The 17,788-nt window shown below is 41.5% G+C and overlaps 1 long non-coding RNA gene across 1 annotated transcript; it reads right to left on the reverse strand.

Annotated features, from left to right (window-relative positions):
• Positions 1 to 4,504: 4,504 nt before the first annotated feature.
• LOC121664367 lies at positions 4,505 to 13,111 on the reverse strand. The gene is made up of 2 exons (XR_006015987.1): positions 12,629 to 13,111; positions 4,505 to 6,136 (listed from the first exon to the last, which is right to left on the reverse strand). It is a non-coding gene; the product is annotated as an uncharacterized LOC121664367 (long non-coding RNA).
• Between the last annotated feature and the right edge of the window lie 4,677 nt (positions 13,112 to 17,788).

Below are 17,788 nucleotides of genomic sequence, written 5' to 3' on the forward strand. Positions count from 1 at the left end.
TCTCACTGGCAATCGACGAAGTAATTGCATAAAATAATCCAGAATAAGATGCACAGTAATTCAGTTTTAGGGATGCAGTCTATTTGTGGTTATAAAATACATTATTTGTTTATATGGTTGGTTATTTTTCTCCCTGCGATTACCTTGAGAGTTTCAGTACAGAAATAAGGAGAGCTCAGGGCATAATATGAGGCAGTGCTGTAAAATTCTCATCACTTCGTCCATCGGGTGATTTAATGGATGTGTTTTAATAAATTGTGCTGTGGCCAAGTGAGGAAGGTTCGAGCTGTGCCCCTCGGTGCAGTCTGTCCCTGAGTCAGGGGGTGGTGGCACACGGGGAGTGCTGCAAATGTGTCCCCAGGCAGAGTGACCCGAACCTGGTGCGGCTTCAGCAGCCACTCCCCGCCACAGCGGCTTGCAGGTGTCCGCAAGGAATCGCTGGAGGCTGGAATTTCCTCAGCTCAACCTTTTCCCCGCCATCTGTTGCAGTGCAGAGAGTTCCTGGACGTGTGTGTGCTGCTGAAATCCGTCAGGTGCTGCAGCTCTGCCAAAGGCTTTGTGCGAACAGCAGGGGATGTCATTAGCACAGGGGGATTAATTGCTCATGGAGTGTTTTGTTCTCCCAATAAAGACGTGAAGTGGGAGGAATTATCTGTTTGTAAGCAGGAAACCAATGAGGTCAACGTTTTTTAAAGAGCTAGGGAGTTATGAGAGAGATTTGAGTCAAGTGGATGCGCAGAATGAGCAGTTCCAGTTATGCTCAGCAGGTAAAAGATGGGAAGTTTGCAGAGTGTAGGAACCGCTGTAAAATTGGGGATAAAGTGGTTCTGGATTTGCATGATTCATTGCAATATTCGTTGCAAACAGCATGTATCATTCTTTCAGGAATTAGCTAATTTTCTCCTTTTTCTCCTTTTTTTTTCAGTTCAGTTCAATTCAGCTCTCGGGCACAGGGTGGGAATGTTGGAGTGTCTCTGTCAAGTCCGGGGCTTGGACTTGATGATCCTTATGGGTCCCTTCCAGCTTGGAATATTCTGTGATTCTGTGATTCTGCCCTTTCCAGCCCAAGTCGTTCCATGACCCTATGATTTTTGACCGACCCCTGTGTCTATTATTTCAGTGTATTTCCCCGAGGCTCCCCTGACACTTATGCAATTTCCACACTATTTTCACCCATAGAAAATAAAAATTCTTATACAGCTAACAGTAGAATTTGACTGTGTTTTACACAATCTTTATATATTAAAAATTGTGCCCTGTATAAACACAGGGAAAAAATGGCAATGTGCCTGATTCTAAAACTGAAGTACAAGAATTTCTTTAGCATCTGTCTAACTTAAAAAAATGATACAATTTCTACATATGAGGGCCCAGTTATTTCACAGTCAGTAAGCATCTGAGTAGTTGGGGCACACTGCTCTGCAAAGATATGTTTTGTTCCCCATGTATAAAAGCTGGTCTTTTCCCTTACTTGATGACTTTAGTAAAATTTATAGGAGGTGTTAAGACACTAAATACTGGTTGATGAGCTCATTGTTTTATTTGTGATGATATAACAAGTGTAAACACTTCCTTACAGCTGAAGATATATTACCTTGAATTATATTTAACAGCTTGGTATAAAACAATACATTATCTCTTACCATGTCTTATGGACAATGTTGATATCCCATTAAATTCTGTGCATTAATTTCCATGGTGGTACAAGGTATTGGCTTCAGAGCTGCAACGCTTCTGCTCTTGGCTGCTCCTCAGCAGACAGGGATATGCCCGCACAGGATGAACAGGATTTTTAATTTGAGATGCAGGAAAGAAATCTGAGCATCAGGTTATCACTTCATGGAGCCCCGGGATGGCCTGGGTGGGGCCTTAAAGCCCATCCAGTGCCACTCCTGCCATGGGCAGGGACACCTTCCACTGTCCCAGGCTGCTCCAAGCCCCAATGTCCAGCCTGGCCTTGGACACTGCCAGGGATCCAGGGGCAGCCCCAGCTGCTCTGGGCACCCTGTGCCAGGGCCTGCCCACCCTCCCAGGGAACAATGATCAATCAAAAATAGCTGCTCAATGTCAATGTGTGTGTTGGGTCAAAAGATAAATGAATCTTCCCTGCTTATAAACCTGCAGGTGTTGCAGGCTTGCATTGCATAACCCTGAATCCATACCTCAAGGATGAAATTCTGTCCTTTATGCCATTGATTTCTGTGGGCTTGTAGTCTCTCCAAAGATGAATAATGTTGGAACAAAATGGTAGTGTTAAACAGTAAAGTATCATCACTAAGAGGGTTTGCTCATAAAGGTCAAATAAGAATATGTCACCCCTCTTTGATTAATAGCTCGTGGTGTTAGTAGATATTGATTGCATTTAAGAGCCTGTGGATAAGAGGCAATTTAAGTTATCTTCAACATCTTCACCAGAAATAAGGTTCCTGTGAGAGCAGTTACAAACCAGGGCCGTTGCTGTGAATCCAGTCTGAGGAAGGGAGATAACAGAAGAGATTTACCCACTTTGTACAAACCAAACTGGCACAGGCATCAGTTGCCCCCATCTGCTCTGCCCAGCCTCTGGTATCAATTACAGCACTGGGGCTGTCCAGCATTTTTCCTTTTTGCCACTCCATTTCAAATCAGAGCATGGTCCTCAGCTTTCGGCATCTCAATGTACAATATTTTCTTCAAGTATTGTAGGAAAAAATAACCAGAATATCTACACCACCTCATCAAACACTTTTTCAAAAGCTTCTGGGCGATTTGTCACTCATTTATGTTTTATTTGTGGTAAAAAAAAATGTACAATTCTGGAGCTGATGTATAAGAATGATCTACACTCTTCAGATTTTTGTCTTATTCATTAAACTGTGACAGCTTCAAGTTTAGGATTTCCTTGGGACAGAGTTTGCAGACATTAGGAAATCTTGTGTAGCATAATCGAGTAGGGAGACCCCAGATCTTTGCTTCCAGAAGGCAAAGCTTTGCTGAGAAAACAGTGGTGAAGTATTTTGTCCCCATTTTAACCACCCCTCTTAGCAATTCCGTGCTGGGAAGTGCATTACTCAAGGGGAAAGCTATTTTTGTCCAGGTTGTGTAGTGGGAAAGTCAGGCACTTTTAACACTCAGTTCTGTTTGCAGAAAATGATCTGAAATCTGCTGTTCTGCAAATATGGAGAAATCTGCCGTGTGTAAAGGGATATATACAGAATTATAAGCTAATAATTGTATTTTAATGAAGATATGCATTTTCCAACATTTATTTCCATCAAGAATCAAAGGTGGTCACTACAGTTTTTGAAAGAAAACTCTCACAGTGTTTCTGGTTTATAACCTCCTGGTGTCTCGCAGCTACAGTCAGGTGTGTTGGGCACTACTGATTGGAAGGAGTGTTCAAGACAGACCAAGGTTCATGGGGAGGAAATTGGGGGTCTTCTGAATGGAAAGAGCAAACATGAACAGGGAAACTCCCCAGACATGGCACATGCACGTGTCACTTCTACATCTGCATGTCATTATGCGACAGCACTGGTTTTTAAGTATTATGTATATTAAAATACAGCTTTTATGCCAGTAATTCCACCTTGGTGGCAATAATCAGCTTGTCTAATTAGCTTGAGTTCTCCCATCTCAAAAAAACATTCACATGAGCAGATGCAGTAAAATTTCGTGCATTTCCGAGTGTTTTCTCAGCCTGGCTGGTTCAATTTGAGAGGTTATTATAAAGTTTACTTCTGATGTTTGGGAGATATGAATGCCTGTATGCAGATGCCACTTCTCTGATGTTTTAAGATGATGTTTGGGAAAGGAAATCACACTTTGCATCCTGCTTCAGTAATAAATGTCATATCTCATTTAGAGTTCCTCACATGGCCCAAATTGTGCCCTCTAAACTGAATTCATAGCAGTAAGTTCAGTGCTAAGAGCACAATGAAAACTTTTCAGTGCTTTATTCTTTCATACCAACAGCTGAATTCCTACTCAGTTTTGGAAAATACATCAACCAGGGATTGCCCACAAGCCAAAGGTCATCTAATAAAAGTGAGGCAGAAGCTGGATGCATTTTGGGGTTTTATAAATGGAATACAAGTGTGCCCACATCCAAGCTAAACAAAGGGATGGACATCATCCCTTTGTCCCAAGGCAGCTCAGGATTATTTATTTAAGTGAACAATAGGGCATTGGCGTAAAAACCAGCAACTTTTGGAAAGCAGATTAATTCCACCAAAAAATGGCACAAGTTTGAAAGTACAGCTGCATCCTCATGCCTTCAGAAAAAGTGCAGGCTCATGAATTATTTTGTATATTATGTCTTTTAAATATTTCCTGGATCCAGCTGAGAAAGACAGCAACTCACAACGATAATCTGATAAGACATTGAATTTCTATTAATTACTGAAAATGTTTTGCATGTTTGACTCATGAATTAAACATTTTTTCTCAGATTCTGATTATTTTCCACCTTTCATTACTAGTGTACTATCACATCATTGTCAAAAAAAAGCAAGACTGATAAACATTCAACATCGAGGAGGTGTATTTATTTATTTATGAATTTTTGGAGCACAAAGGTAATGAGAGTACTGACAAATTTCATGTTTCATTGACAAGTTACTTTGAATTTCAGAATATACAAGTATTTAAAACAACAATTTACTCCAAAGTGTTTTAGCGTGCCAAAGACAAATGAATCATGCATAAGTACTAATAAGGTTTCCAATCTGTCAGTTCTGCTTTCTCTGCTGCTCCCACAATTTAAGTTTGGATTGATTGGATTTAATTTTTAGGTGTTTCCTTTGAAGAGATGAATCACGGCCACAGGTACCAATATCTGCTCACAGGCTGTGCTCAGAGGGGATGCACTGAACAACCTGGGCTGGTGGCAGCTGTCCCTGCCCAGGGCAGGGCTTGGGACAAGAGGATTTTTGGAGCTCCCTTTCCAACCCTGCCCGTTCCATGATTCTGTAACCCATCCCACAATAAAGTCTTGGAGTGATAATTACCTGAGGATTCCTTACTAGGGAATGGCACAGGTTGGTTTTTCCAGACCCATTTCATGAGCAGGAGATGATGGTGATGATTTTCTAATCAAAACCAGTTTGGTCATTCAATAACATCCCATAATCACACTGAAAAAAAGATGTGAAAATGTCAACAGAATTATGGATTCTTTGATTAACAGAGACCAGAGGAATTCCACTGGGAATTTCTTTTAGTGCATATAAGTCATTTAATAACTCAGAAGATTCTCAGAAAAGATCACTCCACTTAACAAGCCCCAGAGTGATCCAAAAGAGTAGCAGAGATTATCCTGAAGGATAATTAGATGTTTCACACGAGAAAATTAACATTCAAAAGCAGTCCAGGGCAGTAGTTAGCAAAGCAACTGGAATTTGCTGGAGTCATGGGAGAGCTGCTTGTCTTGTACGGATCTCTTACATGCAGAACACCAGGAGCTTTATTGTTACAGATATCAATCTTCAGAATTGTATTGGTATTAATGCAAAATGGGAATTCTCCTCTGACAGTGGGTGGGGGTTGATTGCCTCTGTTTCCTGGTGAGATTGTCCAAATATGACCAGAATATGTATATATAGAATTTGGGAATATTAAATGTCAGGGTTTGGATAGCTCTGGTCCAACACAGCAGGGCAATTCAATATTTCAGCTCCTCACTTGCACTGTGGGTAAGAAAATAACAGGAAACATTCTGGGGAGTTAACAACTAGGAAAGAATACTGAGTTCAAAATGATTTTGGATTTTCATTTTATTAATTAATTATGTCTCCTCTCTCTCCACTCCCAAATGAAAATACTGTACAAAACTCTATTTATTTTCCACATGTGCAGTGTCAGGATCATATCCATGCCCAGTTTCTACAAAGGAAGCAATGGATTATTGCACAGGATAAGCAATTTTTTTTTTTTTTTTTACTAAAGATTATTTACATTGCAAATAGTCACAGATGATGTTTAAAAATAGCAAGTGTGGTGTGAGGCATTTTTGATTCCAATATGAAAGTGGGAAGGTTCACAGGGGAGTCAATTCTGATTTGTTCTCCACAGATGAGGGCCCCAGCTCCTGGGAAGTGCCACGGGGCTGTGAGGAGATGCTGCTGTGGGAGTTCTTTCAGCTGCCTCTGATCCACAGCTGGGGTGTATTTCAAAAGAAAACCCCGTGATGAAAAAAAAAATTAAAAAATTAGAATTAGCTGGTGATAAATATTTTTTATCTCAAAGAACAAACATAAATATCCAACTCCTTAACAACAACCATAAAGTTCTAAACCTGCAAAGCTGATACAAGTTTAGGGATGGGAGATTGAGCTCCACACTGAGCAGTTTGGGTTTCTCTTGTTATTTACCTTAGCAGGGCATTTCCTCTGAATTCTGCCAAAAAAGGGCAGTTTGGGGGAGGAGGTCTCTCATCTGCAGGCAGGTGCTGACATATCAACCACAAGTGTGTACAGAAATACACTTAACCATGCACTTATGATGGGAATTTGTTACATTTAGTTTGTCTTCATATTGTAATACTCTGATAAGTATAAATTATCATATTAGGATTGTGAAAGACCCATTACCACCCATTTCCAAACTTTCTTCCAGAGGATTTTATTTCTTTGCTATTTTATCCTACCCCCTCAATGGCGTAGAATTTTCCCAATTTCTAAATTCTAATTTTCTCTCCTTCTGATGCCACCTACTGAAAAAAAAAATCCTATTTCTTTGAGGCACAAGGTTACCAGCAGCTTTGAAGTGTGTATTCCAAGCCCTCTTGTCTGAAGACAGCCTGGCAGAAGTGTTTAAGGATGACAGTGTTTCATTACAAGGCCTTTGAAGTTCCTGAGGTACCACAAATGGCCGTTATTGAGAACTTGCCTTGATTATTATTTTTACTGCCAGACTTTTAAGCCATACAATATCAGCTTTCTTTCGACTTTGCTGCTTAGTTCCTTTTATGGTAAAGCTTAATACAGTGACCATATGGAGCAGCTGAAAGGCTGCCAAGTGTTTAAATGACAAGGTTATAAATACAGAGACAGCATGGGGGTTTTTTCCCCCCTTAATATATAGTCCTGTGGGTTTGAGGCAAAGCAGACAATAAATCAGAATGTAGAACTTGTTCTGCCACTCACTTCATAGGCTTTTTCATATGTAGAAGGTACCTTAGTGTGGTGGAGGGCAATGTTTGCATGGTTTGGGGAGGGAATGTTCCATGGAGGACACCTGTGAGAGCCAAAGGAAAAGTTAGACTTTGAGTTTTGTGTTACAGCAAGTTCCTACCAAAGCTCAGTGGCAAAGGGACATCCCTTCTTCCTCAGCTTTGGTGCTGAGCCTCAGGCTGTCCTCAGCCCTGACCTGCTCCTCTGGGTGGAGGGGAGCTGCCTTCTCTTTGCCTTTTATTGCTGCCAGAGAGAGGGATGCTCCGTGTGCCTGGAAATAGAGATTTCATGGCTCGAATCTCCTGAGCAGCAATCCCTCCTTGCTCTGGTCTGTGTTGTCCTGCAGCTCTCGTTGTTTTCCAGAGCACATGAGGAGACAGGGCTCGTTCCTGTCGCTGCTTGGACACTCAAGCACCTTGGGTTGGTAGGAATTAAATTGTGTGAGTGTCAGAGAGAGGAAAGCAGAGCAGGTACCTTGCACGTGCAGGGAAAGGGACACTGCTTTATGAAAGCTGTTTTTCTTCTGCAGTAATTACAGCAGAAGAGATTTAAACCTTAGAAAGCAAAAGCTTCACATGCTCAGATCTGTGTGTGTCTCTGCACCTTTGCTCTCCTAATGCACCGTGATATTTTTTGTTATCCAGATTGTATGGTTCTATTTAATAAGAAACTTGTGGATGTAAAGGTCTGGTACTGTATCAGAAGGATGAACTAGAACTATATAAAGTTTTTCTGGTTTTTTTCCAGAAGGAAGTGTTTTTTCTCAGCCACCCACTGCTGGAGAAGAGCTGCCCTACCCCATAAATACGGCTAAGGCAGAACCAGCACTCCTAAAAGTAATAATTTGGATTATTTGCAAACAGATGGCCAGAAACACTTTCCCTTACAATCATCACTTATCCCTTTGGCTGCCAATACTCCACCACACATGTCTTTGCTGCTCTGTGCTAATAACATCAATTGAAAGGACTTGGAATGTCAGCCCTTACCTGCTGCACTCCACCAGTGAGCTGCCAGCTGGGCTGTTTGAGGGAAGCTTTGTGCTTCAAGCATTAGGTTTGGGCTCTGGAGACTTGTGTTCCTATCAGGGTTCTGCTGTAGATTTCCTGTGTGACCTTGAACAAACAAGACTCTCACAATCTCAGCTGCCCATCTGTTAACACAGGCATGCTAATTATGGTGGGAATGAATTTCACTTTGTAACAGTTCTTAAGGTTGAAGACCCTTCGTCAGAAGTGTGGCTCACACTGTGGCCCTGAAGACAGATTCCATCTGAGAATGGAATCTTACATGGTGGTGGAGGACAAGGTGCTCTCCATGGTGTGATTGCTGAATTGCTAAAGAGCGACACGAATGCAGGAACCTTAAAGCTGGGCTCAAACCTTTCTGTTATTCTGCAATTATTTTTCAGGAGTCCCACACTGGCCATCCCTGTCCCAGCTCTTGACATGGGCCCTGCTCTGCTGCTTCCCTCTGCAGACCCAACATCACTTTTCTTCAGTGAGTTCATCCCAGCTGTTTTATCCCTCTTTTCCCTCTGGCCTTTCTTTGCTTTTGGGTGACTCTGAAAATTGCCTCTTTCTGTAGCTGCAGCTCTTTACATCACAACATGAACTTTTTTCAGCTGTTTAGTGCATCTGAGTACTTTGGGGGATTTGCAGCCTTTGTTACAAGAGCTGCTGCCTCATGGGACCAGGAGGACCACAGGGACAGAGCAAAGGCCCCAGGACTCAGAGCTAACAGGAGAATGCTCTATACAAGCACACCTGTAAATGGTTAATCACACTGCACACCCAGCTGTTAACCTGCCTGAACTGAACAGTCACTGGCCAGATGTCCTCTTTAATGAGAGCCAGGCTCTTCTGTCCTTCCCCTCATCCCAGTGGGAGCCCATCTTGCACAGATGAGTGCTGTGCTGCCCAAGTGCTCACCCTCGTCACCTCCTGCATGCACTGGCCAGTGCCTCCTGACACACCAGGCTGTGTGGAACTGCCATGCCATGAACCCGTCCTAATTTCAAGTGTTTTCTTTCCAGTTTCCTGTGAACAGCTTTCTCCATAAACATTATTTTTTGTTTTCTAATGAGAGCTTTGGCAGAATTACAACATTTTTGTCTGTGCTTATTACTGAGGTATTGCTGTGGAAGTCATGGGTCTGGCAATCCAGTGCAGGAGGAAGGTGGTCAGCAGGCCCTCACCCAAAATTTCTTCTAAAATTTGTTATCTTGGAGAAGGAAAAGGAAGGGAGGTGGACAGTGCAGTGGTTCTGGAAATGTTCTGAGTCCACAGGTGATATCACAGCTTAGATGATGTGAATTTGTTAAATTTAGTTTGTCTCTAGCCATTCTACAATACTCTGGTAGATGCAAATTATCTCATTAGGATTGTGGAAGACCCATTGCTATCCATATCCAAACCCTTCCAGAAGAGTAGAGATGTTCAGGGAGATGATGTGACACCCTCTATCAAAATTGTATTGTATGGAGGATGGAGACTCTCTCATTCTCTAAAAATGCTTTTGTGTGGTTGGTGTTGTGCTACCATTTTATCTCCCTTTTCTGTGTGTAAGGGAATAAAAAGTTGTCCTTAGCCAAGTGTTTTCCTGATGGATTTTAAATAGACTGGAGTTCAACTGGGTTTTGGTTCACAAGTCAGTTAGCACTTCAGGGGGGAAACTGTCTGCATATGTTTGCATCTCCTGAGTTTTGCTCAGAGTTTCAAATTCAAACAAAACTGAGAGCCCAAAGGAGAACCCAGCTTGAACTGCCAGCACAGTCTGACTTGGGGTTGGAACTATGCAAAATCTCTATATTTAGTTTGGTTTCAAATAGCTACACTAAGTCCTTATGCAGATCCCAGGAGGTGGTTTAAAGTTCGCTCAGTACTTACCCCAAGTTCCCCTGAAATATTTGGCAATTTCAAAGTTTTCTATACTGCCTGCCAAAATTTTAGGTCTATAAGAAAACCTGATATAAACATTCTTCTCTCCCCCTGCCCCCTCCAAACCATTCCATTCAAGTAACCCACAAAGAGCTAATAGTGTGAGTTGTGTCTTTCTTGTAGAGACAGATGTGAAGTGAAATCCTGAGAGACTGCAGCCACAGTTCCTCCTTCCACTCCCACACCACTTCTCATTGATTCCAACAATATTTTCTTAAGTAATAACTGGCTCTGACCTTGGCACCTCGTCCTTTGGAAGCTTTTGTCTGGATCTCTTTACAGAAAACTAGCACAGAGCAGACTGTGATGTGAATAACCATGGAATGTTTTCCTTGAGCCAGGCTTACCACATACAGAGCTCCAGCGAGGCACATACATTCCTAAAAATAATAGCCTCAAACTATTCCAGTGTCATTTGTTCATTATTAAGTCTATTACCCCTGCAATGAGGCTGCAATGCTCAGGCCTTGCTGGTTCTGTGCAGAGCAGTTTATTAATGGTGTCTTTGTTTCAGAGGGATGGCACAGGGAGCTGAGCCCAAGACTTGGAGCTGCTCAGCAGCGATGAAGCAGCTACTTGGTGCTGTTTAATATCTTAAATGACTCCATGCCCATAAATCAGCCAGCCATAAATTATGTTTAATGCTGAAAAATAACCACCAAGCAAACAGATCTTTAACCTGTAAATGTTAATTCTGTTTGTTAATACTTAGCGGCTCCAGCAGTGCTCGGAGGCTGCACGGGCTATTATTCATTTTGACTCCACTCCAACCCTTTTCAGAAAAGCCTCTCCTAGATCTCCCTAAAAATGGGAGCTGCCTTAGGGCACCCACCAGCAAACAGAAGAACTGTGGGAATGGCACAGTCCCACATTCAGCTCCTACCTGCACTGCCCAGGATGCTGCACCACAGCTGGCCTGAGTGAGTGCCGGGGGTCACATCCCACAAGAACCGTGAGCTGGGAGCTGAATTCCAGCCATCCCTTGGCCCAGCCGCTCACTGTGGGGTGATTTTGCAGGTGTTTGGCCCTGGGATAGAGCAGCCACACTCACAGAGCCACTGGAGCCAGCTCAGATGACTCTGGGCACTGTCACCTGCCTGTGATGCTGAGCGTGGCCAGGGCTCTGTGCCAGTGTGGGGGGAAGGCCACACTCACACTCCTGGGTGCCTGAAGGGGAAGCAGGAGACAATCCAGGCTGAAAGGAGGTTTTTTCCCTTCCTTCCCTGTTTTGTTTCTCTCAGCTCTGTGTCCCTCCCCTTCCCTTGTACACTTTATCCCTACAACTATAATGCCCTCTTTTTATTATTTTTGCCTTTGTGTGGGGTGGCTTAATGTTCCTTTTTATCATCAACATGATTTTATTCCCACAGGTGGATGTTGGAGAGGACTCTTGACTGCAGGATGGAGACAAGGCAGGGAGGAGCAGAATATCCCATCAGGGATGCCTTTACTGCCAGCTACACCTAAGATGTGACTGGATCCTGCTGTGCTTTGGTGGCACACAAATCATTTTGTGAACCAAATCCTGTGCATCTGATGCTCCTTTAAATGCTTCATTTTTATTTAAATCAGTGAGTGAATGATTCAAAAAATTCAAGCACACGTCATTAGGTGGATTTACCTTTAAAACTCTACTATTGAAATATTTATAGCATAGAATTAGGGAATTACTTGGGTTGGAAGGGACATTAAAGATCATCTGCCTCCAACCCTTCTGCCATGGGCAGGGATGCCAATTATATTGTCTGAAATATTTTCTGCTTCCAATTCTGTTGAAATCATTCTCTCCTTGAGTAAAACTAATTTTCACTGTGAATCCTGGCTTTCTTTGTTCTTTCTAGGCAACATAAAAATCAAAGAATTTATAAGGTAAAATAATTTTGTACATCAAAAAGCCAGCTGGACCTTAAATCTATTTTGCATTTGATTCTATTTTATTATTTTGTTCCTGCATTTCACTAAGTATAAATGTTTGGAAATGAAGTTTGCTAAAAGATGGCAAAAATCTGTAACAAACTTTGCAATTAAATATTTTATCTTCATTTGAGTAATTAAAAACAGTAGCTAGTGCTGCACAAGTGCGTGTGTTTATTCTTACATTGGTAAAGTACCATTTCTGGGGAAAACAGGTTTTTTCCTGTTTCTTGCCTGATAATTGGCAACAGGTCCAAACTGTGAAGCTGAGGTTTGTCGCTTATTGAGATGTAAGCCACATTATCCATATAATACATTATTGGGTCCATTTTTTGGTGACAAAAATTGACTATCTATGAACTAAAGGAGGCGTTTTCATTCTGACGGTTGAAGTATTTACAGCAGAAAGAAATTATCAGTACAGCTCCATTTAATTCCATAAGATTAAATGATGTTGAAATAAATATTGACCTTGATCTAAGCTGCTGTCCAGCAAGAGGAAAACTATACATCTCTTTTTTTAAAAATATAGCAGTTCAAAAAATATCAGAGAAGAGAGAATAACAGAGAAACTGGGCAGACAGTAAAATGTAAGTGGGAACCAAATGTTAACATTTTACTTACCACACTCTGACAAGCAGAAGAGAGCGTGTAGAATGGTAATCAACACCTACTCATCATATTCTTCTGGAAGATCAAGGAACAGGTCCTAGCCCCAGTATTTACCTTTGCAAATATAATCTCATCAATTCATCTAATTCCGAAGAGAATGAGGTTTTGATTTCACCTTCCTCAGCCTGGGATTTTTCTCACTGGGCTGTTTTTCCCTTTCATCACACAGGGATCCATATCTCACTTAGAGGTGGAAATTCCTTGGCCTTTCAGTGCACCCAGTTAAGATTCCACAAAAATAGATGGGATATCACAGATGCAGGAATTATGAGAGCAGGGTTTATGATGTCTGATAAAGCTAAATTTTAGCTCCTGCAGCAATGTGTTAGTGGCATATGAAAATCCAGCCGTGGAAGGAGCAGAGTTTTCCATTTCTGGCCCAAATGCCACATCTCTCGTTGCTAACACAGATAATAACAGTTTCCATCCAGAGACCACAACTCCATCTCCCACTCCTCACAGAAATGTCACACAACTTTTTCTCATTCAAATCACTAAAAATACGTATTTAGCTAGCGTTTCAAAATGCATATATTACCTAATGACATGATTGCTTGGCTGCCTAATTTACAAGAAGTCACTTGCATAACCAGCAGATAAATATAGATGAAGGTTTTATCCATGTGTATATAAAAAGAGAATTATCTATGTGTATCTGAAAAGATAATGTGTGTCATTTTAACTTCAATAATATAAAAAATTATTTTAAAGCTTTTATATATTTTTTTTTAATTTTTGTTTTCCAAACATATTCCCTTAAGACACTTTTGAGTTGGTGATTTCTGCTGTGCTCTGAGACTTTATAAAATATAGCTGCTTTCATTAACTGGGGAATCACATTCCTTTAACATCCAGTTCCCTTGCATCTGGCAGCATCCATCTCTGCAAACATCCTCTCAGCCATGAACATTCTCTTGGTGTTAACATGCAAATATTTTCATGCACCATCTTGCTAAGACTTTAGCAGATGCAAATGCAGGTTTCATTTATTGACTATTTTCTAAATATAACCAAAATATGCCTCCCATGTCTTCTGAGAGTGAAGACATCTGAGCAAATCTACTTTTCCCTGGAATCACTGGTTCTTGGCCAGGAGGTATTGGTTGAACACTGGTAGGAGCAGATGTAACAAGGCAATGAAGGTGATCATTAATGCTATTACATACATTTGCTGGAGCAAAAACGATACTTTCAATTTCCACGCCATTAGGAGCCTGCAGAAGGATAAAAATGCAGTTTGCAATCCTCACTCAGATAAATGATTGCTGCTCTCAAACCCTCGAACAGCTTTAACAAATTATCACTGGCTGCATTCCACTGTTGGACAGTTCCTTCAGAAAAACAGCACTATTTAAACACATCATCACAGATTCTTAATGAACCCATTCTCTATATCCCTCCCCTATCCTGGTAGGCAACAGGGAGCTGAATAGGACTGGAAAACTGAACTGATACCAAGGTTCTCTAATCTCTCTCTTCGGCTGAATTTATAGATGTGCTCGTGTTGATTTATTATTGAAATTTCTTTTGGTAAAAGCAATGATATCAGGGAGCTAGAATGACACATGAAATGTAGTCCAAGGTAAATTAAAGTACTTAAGCACAGCAGTTATCTCCTGATTATGGCTAAGTGCATTAGACAGCTCAGGATCCTTGCAGACACTCAATATATTAAGATGATCAGTCATCAGCACGGCTCTCTTCGTCTTGCTGCTGTTATGAATCACTTTTATAAGAAAATGAGCTCTTGATTCCTATCTAGGTAGGGAGACTTAAAGGAAGAAAGAAGAAAAGGCTTGTCAGAGTAGTAAGACACCCCTGGCTGGATTTCCCCACTGAATTGGTGGGGGCTGCACTAATGGGGAATAATGAGGTGTTAAAGTGACCTTTGTGAATCTGAGGGTGTGACACGGATATTGGAAGAAATAGTAGGGCAAGAGGGAGTGTCCAGCTTGAAAATTACATAACTGCCAGCTGCACACACACACAAATAGCTTTTTGTACCTGTCAGGAAGAATGAAAATCTTGTTCTCAACCAAATGACAAGACAGCAGCACGTCTCCTGTCCTAAAAGAGTAAAATCACAAGGTCATGGCCCTGGGCATTAGAACTCCATTCCAAGTGAGCATCTGGTACCAAAAGACAGTAGAGGAACTTGCTGGGAACACACCAGTCCCTGCCCCTTCCGACACTGTCCAGTGGTGGTGCTGCTCTGATCTGGATTCCGAATATATAAATCCCAGCAAAGGCAAAACAACACAACTGTTACAAGAACAACACACACCTTCAGAAACTTCAGCAGCTGTAGTTTGAAGGGATCTGATGTCACTCCATCAGGTTTCGTACTCAAGGAATTTTTCAAAAGACAGGAGAGCAAACTGGGAACTTGTGGTTTGTTGCTGAAGTTTCAAGGTTCACACCATTCTTTGCCATAAAGTTGTAGATGCTGGAATATAAGACAAGATTGAGCCATCAAAGTTGCTTTCTTTACTCCATGGCTTCATTTTAAACAGTTGAAGGACAGACCTTCCTCTTGGTCTGCATTTACCTGAGGAACAGCATAGCCATCATCAGTGTTTAAAATCATATTATAAATTGGAAAATATAGAATGAGGGAGGAGAGATCTGGAGGGCATAAAATCAGACTTGGAGTCCGAAATGAATACTTAACATTATGTATATGTAGTATAAAATAAGTACAATTAAGTGTTTATGTTTTTACTTTAGATATATTTTTATATATAATTTATAATTAATATTGATGTATTATGTTGAGATATGCATTGATATATATTAATGTTAAATATTAAATATTAAATATATAATATTATATAGTATATATTATATATTATATATTATGCATTATATATTACATATAGATATGTTAATGATATATTGCTATATTAATAATATCAATATATTATATAAACAAACATGTAATTATTAATATTATTAATATTAATGTTAATGTATGTTATATATTTATATATGTAGAGAAATATAATATTAAGTATTATATTGTGGATACCTTGGCAGCAACAGAGAAACAAAAATATTGTCATTCAGCATATAAACAACCCTTTTAGGTTTATATCCTGGCATGACAATTCCAACAAAGAAACAAGGCTCCACCTCTCAGAAAATATTAGAAGTTGAACAGACACAGGACACACAGGGGCCTGCCAAGGAACAGTTTCTATCAAAATCGTCTTTGCACCAGCCAGTGCCATATTATTTGTATGACTTGCAGGAAAATGGAATGTTTCTGGGCGCCACGTGGTGTGCAGGCTGTGCTGGGCTCTGTCAGGGACACAGCCCTCAGTGCCATGTCCCCCTGTGCCTGCTGTGAGCTCAGGGCTGGCCGTGGGCCGTGGCTCAGCAGGGCACATGGCACAGGGCTGGCTGGGATGAGCATTTGCCCTGCTCAGGTGCTTTCCACCCCTTGTGCTTCCTCAGGGCGTAAGGACAGGCTGGGGCACGGGAAGAGAAGGGATTTCTGTTCTTGCACAGCACATTTTTGCAGTGTCTCAGTAAAGCTGGCTGGGTAAGCGGCACAATTCCCACAGCACACGGTGTCCCTGGCGGGCCAGGCACCTGCACTTCTGTTCAGCATTAGCCACACAAGCAGCACCTTCCCTATTCATGAAGTACATAAACATCCTGGAGCACAACCAAAATTAACCATTCTCCACAAGCCGACGCTAAGCTTTGGTCTTACCTATGGTTTTTTAGAGATCATGGAATCATAGAGGGGCTTGGGTTAGAAGGGACCTCAAAGACCATCTCATTCCACCCCCTGCCACAGGCAGGGACACCTCCCACTATCCCACGGTGGTCCAAGCCCCATCCAACCTGGCCTTGGACACTGCCAGGGATGGGGAATCCACAAACTGTCTGGGCAACATCCAAACCTACATCTGCCCTCCTTCAGCTGCAATGGAATTATTTTGTCTTAGGAATTAAGGTGGTGTCCTGCCAAAGCTTGGCATGCAGGACAAAAATATTCTCCCCCCCCCCCCTCTGTTTGGATATGTTTGAATAATGTGTCTGTCCTGGGCTGGATATGTGTGGTAGATGGTTTTCTGAAAGGTACACTGTATTTTGGAATTAGTTGTTTTCACTGCAATTTACTTCTGACTAATTTAGACTTTGGGTTCGCTGCTGGTTTTGCTTATTATAATGAGGTTTGATAGAAATTGTGTTCTTTTTTATTGAGTTAATTCTTGTTTTAGAGTACGGGCAGGGGTTTTGGCTGTGAAGCAGAAATACTGTGTGCTGTCAGGAACAGAATTTCACTTTTATAAAAAGTTTTCCTTCCCTACTGCTAATTCATCACAGATAAACCTAACTGATAATACACTTTGATATTGCAAAAATAGACATTGCCTTCCTTCAGCTTCCAAAGAGAAAAGCCTCAATAACAGACCCATCAGAAAACCTCAAAAAGTAAGTCAGGTTTGCAGGACACAGGAGTATGTTTACAAGTCTGTTATCAATAATTTAAGCCTCACTTGTCAGAATAGAAGATGGATATATATGAGCTGCTGTGCATTTTCCTTATGTATTTGCTAATCCACCGCCAGTCTGCCAAACAGATTTAAAAGATATTTCCATTTCTGAAGGAAAGTTGCCTCCAACTTTCAAGGTCCAAAGATTTTGTGAGTGTGTCGGCGTTAACTCATGCTGAACAGCACACTGATAAGGAGCCTCTAGTGTTCATTGTTTCTCGGTGCCTGCAACAGGCTCTGTTGTTGTTTTCCTCCTGGCTGGAAGCACCTGGGAACAGACAAAAGTGAATCTGTGGCAGCAAGAGCTCTCCCTGTACTTTTAATCTGTCTGATGCAGGAGAGTGCTCCCAAAAAAAGTTCTCTGCAGGCTGCTTTTGAGCTCTGCATCTTTTTTGAGCAGACCCCAATGAAATCACTTTGTTAAGGAAACTTCAAGGGATGTGTTGTAGTTCCTCTGTATACACCAATTAGGAGTCAGGGGTGATGTGTCTGTCAGAGCCATGGGTACAGAACATGCTGCTGCTCAGTCAGCTCTGCAGGCTGCATGGCCATGGAGGAATGAGGGGGACATTTCAGAAGGTGCGATTTTAGGCACTATTTTCAA

The sequence above is a fragment of the Corvus kubaryi genome, unplaced genomic scaffold (assembly GCF_017639235.1).
Source record: "Corvus kubaryi isolate FWS band 111438036 unplaced genomic scaffold, C.kubaryi_AGA036_p1.0 37300, whole genome shotgun sequence".
Lineage (NCBI taxonomy): Eukaryota > Metazoa > Chordata > Aves > Passeriformes > Corvidae > Corvus > Corvus kubaryi.